Source organism: Paramormyrops kingsleyae, chromosome 20, assembly GCF_048594095.1.
Source record: "Paramormyrops kingsleyae isolate MSU_618 chromosome 20, PKINGS_0.4, whole genome shotgun sequence".
NCBI classification, from domain to species: Eukaryota; Metazoa; Chordata; class Actinopteri; order Osteoglossiformes; family Mormyridae; genus Paramormyrops; species Paramormyrops kingsleyae.
This window is the reverse complement of record NC_132816.1, coordinates 19,129,330-19,134,937: the sequence shown is the minus strand read 5'-3', so window position 1 is coordinate 19,134,937 and position 5,608 is coordinate 19,129,330. Positions and strand designations below refer to the sequence as shown.

General features: G+C 48.4%; 1 long non-coding RNA gene across 1 annotated transcript; it reads right to left on the bottom strand.

Moving 5' to 3' along the window:
- Nucleotides 1–1,308: 1,308 nt before the first annotated feature.
- LOC111848458 (uncharacterized) lies at nt 1,309–4,386 on the bottom strand. Its single transcript, XR_002839309.2, has 2 exons — nt 4,086–4,386; nt 1,309–3,944 (listed from the first exon to the last, which is right to left on the bottom strand). It is a non-coding gene; the product is annotated as an uncharacterized lncRNA (long non-coding RNA).
- Nucleotides 4,387–5,608: the final 1,222 nt, after the last annotated feature.

Genomic DNA, 5,608 nt, shown 5'->3' with positions numbered 1-5,608 from the left:
AAAGTAAGTCTCAAATGTTAACAGGTGTTGGAAAATTGACTCTTAGATAAAGACCATTTTTTTCTGTGCTTGCTGGTTTCCAGAATAATTATCTTAATCGTAATAGCTTTCCATTAGGTCCTCCAAGGATTTTTTATTGTAAGGGATGATGTCTGCGTGTACAGGACGCAGATGTGTTTTTGTTTTCGCTCTCCCTGAGTGCTGCTGGGTGGACCCTCACCTCCGTCCTACCAAACGCATTATTCACCCTCGATACGGGCGTCTGTATGCGGGTGTTTACCAAAAGTGGAGATCACTGGCAATCGCCCTCAAGGTCACTTGCACATTTTTTCGTCTTGTCGTCTGGAAATGAGTAGTTTGTCGTGCATGATGGAGGAAACATGAATCATTATAGTGATTATACCGATAGGCCAATTCAGCTGAAGGTAAACCGTTATGTGCACAAAAGAAAAAAGTTTAAAAAACGCAACATATTTGGAAGGTTCTTTCACACACATTTAATTTCATGAAACAATCATAATATAGCCTAAAGATGATTTTCTAGGTAATGTACAGTCAGAAAAAAGGGTACAATTTGTACCTGTGCTTGTCACTGGGAAGCAAATTAGGTACAAACTGGTACTGTACTCTTTTTTTCTGACACTGTATAGTTAGTACGATTAAAAGTCAACGACAGCTACAAAAAATGCTCATTGTTTTATAATTTTCTTTGGTTTACTGTCATTCTTTTTTGGTCAGATACGTACATACCGCTGACACTGTCACCGCCCCCACCCCAGAACGCTCATGGGGATCCGGGATGATAACACGGTGGTGACAGACCCCCGATTTTCGGTTGCCGTCGACAAAGTGGAGCTGGGGAAATTCACACCCCTCCCGGGCTGGTGCAGGCTGCACGGGGGCCGCTTCGGCATGTAGCGTTTGATCATGCGGGGCAAAGAGGCTCTTTTATGGCCCAAGTCGCACGGCGCCTGATTGAGTTTCACCAAATAAGCATCTCGCTGAAACTGCACTGGTTTCACCACGAAATACATGACTTCAGGCTTGTACCAATTTCCTCAGTGTGCTGTCACCGGCAAAGGCTCCCCATTATTTTTGCTGTCTGATTAAAACGTATATGTTCTGTTTTCTCACACATGAAGGAAATAAGATCTCTCGTTGCCTTGCGATAAAGCAAACACCTTGTCGTCGACTCGGACTGAGACGCATTTGAAACCGAGGAAAAAATCGCTGGTTTTGCGAAGATACCAGAAAGGCGGTTAGTCGAAGTCATATTACAAATAACACGATCTGTGTATTCATGACAAATACTGTATATACACATTTATTTTTTATAAAGAATTTTTAAAGTCATTCAACATCACTGTGTAACATCAACAATCAATCCCTACGTTTATCACACAAAACGCTTATTCTGCATTTTACTATAATTTGTCCATCGCCAGCGGTTACAGAAAAAATTACCGGGCTCTCCGATGGCAAAATGTTTGCGAAGTCTGGTTTATTTTATACTGAGTCTAAATGGGATTCCTTAGTCGGGTGTAAGGTTGCTACACAAATAAACATTCGCGCAAGAAGTCAGAAATAAAAAAAAATATATAAACTTGTAAATGTCAGGACAGTGTAACTGAAATACCCAGGTCAGACTGCAGCAAACCAACAGCTGGTAAAACGCACACTTAAAAAATAATAGCATGCTATAGATATGAAGCAGAAGTGCCTTTAAAAGCTGGATTAGATGTAACAGGGTGGTATCAGATAAAAAGCCTTGGATGTTGTCACTCTGGATCAACCCCGCGAGACGTTAGCAGGCAGGGTGGTGGGCAGGTCCGGGCTTCTCCAAACACACAGCCCAGCAAAGGGAAGTCGGCTTTCTTATCAGATCACACTTGTGTCTGTTCTTCAATCGGCTTTCCTCCACACCAGTAGAATAGGATGGTACTTGAAACCCTCCCCCCACCAGGAAAGGGGGGAGGGGCGAAGATCTGGTCCTGGTTTCTGGAGGGGGGTAACCAGACCAGTGTGTCCCACAGCTGACAGCCCCTCTGTGTGAAGAAGGACCTGATTTGTCATAACGCTGTTGTTGCATATCGTTCTGTCGATGAAGTTCAGGTGATGTTGGTTACATGCCATTTTATGGGCTTCGATCAAACGACTTTCTGGTCTCAGACCCTTCTGTTCAGCATCCACGTCACCTGCTGACCCCTTGTTCTTCTGGACAGTGTAGTGGGTTTATCCCTTAGGACATCCAGCCTCCTGTGCTCCTGGATCTGACCTGGGCTCCCATTGCAGAACATTCTGGCAGGTTCTCACCTTATTGCATTTACTCCATTGACAGTCCACATGTTCCCCATTCATGCAGAGAGATATTTAACCATGATGCCCAGATTTACGTCAAGGTTACAGGAGAGATCAATGTAAGTTTGGAGCCTGCAGCCAAACTCTAATCTTCCCATCCACCATTAGTTTGCACTGGTTCCCAATAAACAGTATCACAGGTAATGCAATGTCATTGTTTGAGTATGTGAACTGCCAAGCCTTCAGAACCAGGCACCTTATTTTTAAAAATATGCAGTGTTTTTAGTAATAAACCACAATTGAGAACTTGCACTAGTTACAGTTTCAGTCAGTTGTGTCCGGGATGCTGAAGTGCTCGTTGAATTGGAGGAGCTAATTAAAGGGTTTGCAGCAGTGCAAAGCTCCAGCCCTCGACCCGTGCAGTGCTGAGCTCCCGATTGTGTCAATTGCTGCATTGCCGTTGAGTGAATTACCCGCCTCATAATGGGAATTCCCCCGGGACAGCCCCGCACCCCTTCGACAAACCCCTGCGTTCTCCAGAGCCAAAAGAGGGGAACCCGAATACGGAGAGAAAGACGGAAAGGGGGGGGCAGAGTGAAAGGACACCCACTGGAAAAAGAAAACAGAGCAAACGCCTCGTGGAGTGTGTTTGGGGCCTCGCGGTCTGTTTATCGAGAGCATAGTTTGGGGCATCAGGGGTCGCCATGGTCTCCTCCATTTAAAGGCGCAGGACACGTTCTGCATTGCGGACACTTTCAATGGAGTTCAAGTGTAGGGTCAGGAATGGGACCGGGGGGGGGCGCACCGGTCCAGTGAATAGGGTGGGGGGTGGGCTGGGTTATTTAGGATGGGAACAGCCCAAAGTTTAACCAGAAAACAGCAGAAATTTTTGTAGTGCAGGTGTCCCAGTAAAGGAACAAGGTGCATCAGCCAGCAATGGCTTCAGGAGAGGGTGGAGTTTGGCCGTAGCTGATCGGGAACTGGCCACACCTTCCGATCACTTGAAAGATACAGGTTCAGTGCACATGCTATGCTATGCAACATGGGCTGTGAATTTCCCTGCTGGGACTCAGCACTGGTTTATATTTCAACTCTGGCAGTAGACGTCATGGCAACCAGATCTCTCCTGGGATGGAGCTGCCTTCGGTCGTGTTGTTGGTGGTCGGCGGCCCATTTGGAGGAGGATGACGGGGGACGGAGTCTGGCTCTCAGTGACTCCCCCCAAAAGCGAGCCGGGTCGGTGACACTGGCATGGTGAGTCACATGATGAGTCACATGGTGGAGACCCAGCGCAGACACATCAGACCGTGACTAATAAAACGGCCTTTCATGTGCTGTTCGTACCCCGCGGCCGTTCCTTTCCGCTTAATCGCCAGCGTTCCCATGAGGCCCCGAGATTAAGGCGTAATGACTTCTAGTTAAGTGCGGAATTGTTTCGTAGCGTAGAGCCTTACGGTACGCAGCTGGCCGGTATCTCCCCCTCACTGGTGCAAGAAGGACCCAGATCGGCAGCCTCCACGCTATGACGTTGCGGTTGCTGACGGCGAGGCCATCATGAAAGGATGATCAAGGATGGTGTGTTACATGCGGCTGGGAGGTGGGGTGTCACAAGTGGGGACAGGAGCTCCACGTCACAGACATCCCATCTGAATCCCCCCCCCCAAAAAGTTTACCATACATTACATATCATTTAGTAAACGAACATTTAGCACACATACTAAACTACGACATCGTATACATATACCACAATTGGCAGCAGATTAGCTAAATTACAGTGTCTGACTCACCGTGTCGTAAGAATAGCGGTTCGCTTATCCCCTTGGAAGCTGCTGCGGATCAGCCGCGCTCATCCTGCGCTTGGGATCGGCCGGAAATGCAGGCGGAGTCGCTGGAAGGAGACAGGAGCCACAGTGACTGTCGGCAAGCGCGGGAACGGCTCCCCCCACAGGCCGTCGAAAGAAAGCATCAGATTAAGGGCGTAAAAGTGAGCTGCCTTCTATCCCGTCCAGCAGGAAACGTTAAGCTGTATGTCTTTAACGCGAAGGGCATTAAAGCGTGCCGCTCTCGGAGCGCTGACTCGCAGTCGGATTTCCCCGCTAAGCGGCGCTTTGATTCGCTGAGATAAAGCTGCCATGATTAGAGTGGAACGCAGCGAAGTCGGAGACGCGTAATGCCGATTTACCAGCTGCTAAATGGCTCACGCTGTTCCCTGTCTAATTCTAAAGGTTAATCAATGGCCATTTCCTTAAAGGAGTTTATTTTGGCTCGGTGCTGAGCTCCAGCCGCAGGCCTGTAATCTTTCATCGCTCGCAGAACCTCGCGGATTGAGTCCATGGTGAAAACGAACAAACATTTGGCCCTTTCATCTTCACAAAAGGCATAAACAGGCCGTCATTCTGCGATATTACGGGCCAGCAGAACCCTAACAGCTTAACCCGCTCATCATACAGACAAGGGCGCCATGGCAACCAGTGGCCAGGGTTCGACCTGTGCTGTTTAGATGGTGTCCGGGATTTAACCGCGACCATATTGTGGGACACCAAGAGGCAAAGCCAGATCCTTGAAGGTGAGGAATTCAGTCTCTGCCAAACAAAAGGGTTTCTCGTCGCCGCTAGTTCTATCCGTCTTGCTTAATCTGTCTGCGGGAGTTTTAACCCGAAGAGCCTCGTGCTTAAATGCTTACAGGCAGCTAGTTCAGCTCCAAAGGCGCCTAACAGCTTTCATGACACCACCCGGCGTTTTCCACGGCTGATTTCCTCCAGAACCCCCAAAACGTGGCAGCCCAGTCCCTGCAAACTGGCCGCCCCTCGCCAGCGATTACTCGCCGTTCACAATGTAATATTTTTCAAAAATGCCTCCCAGATGTGGGCCAATTAATAAATATTTCACCCAATCATGCAACCAGACACATCAAAGGGCAGCGGACCACTGGTGGTGCAGATTCTCAAAATGTATGTTTTTCTTCTTAAATACTGAGAGAGACGAGCTTTGCTGGACTCAGAAACTGTAGAAATCGGCTGATTCTCAGCTCCAGAACCGGAGGCTCATTTTCTTGTTGTGAACAATAAACGCCTTGAAGTAGAATAAGACCCCCTCGCCCCCCCCCCCCCCCCCCGTAGATGGCATTCAGGGGCCCCTCATCATCACTCCCCACATTCCCCACCCCACCCCCAATGGTTGTAATCTGAAATACACACACACATCACCCACCTAACGAATGGCCGTGTCCTGTTAAGTGATCACTGATACATAGCATCCATCTGAATGGACAGCAGGGCAATGGCGAAAGCAGGACAAAGGACCCCCCCCC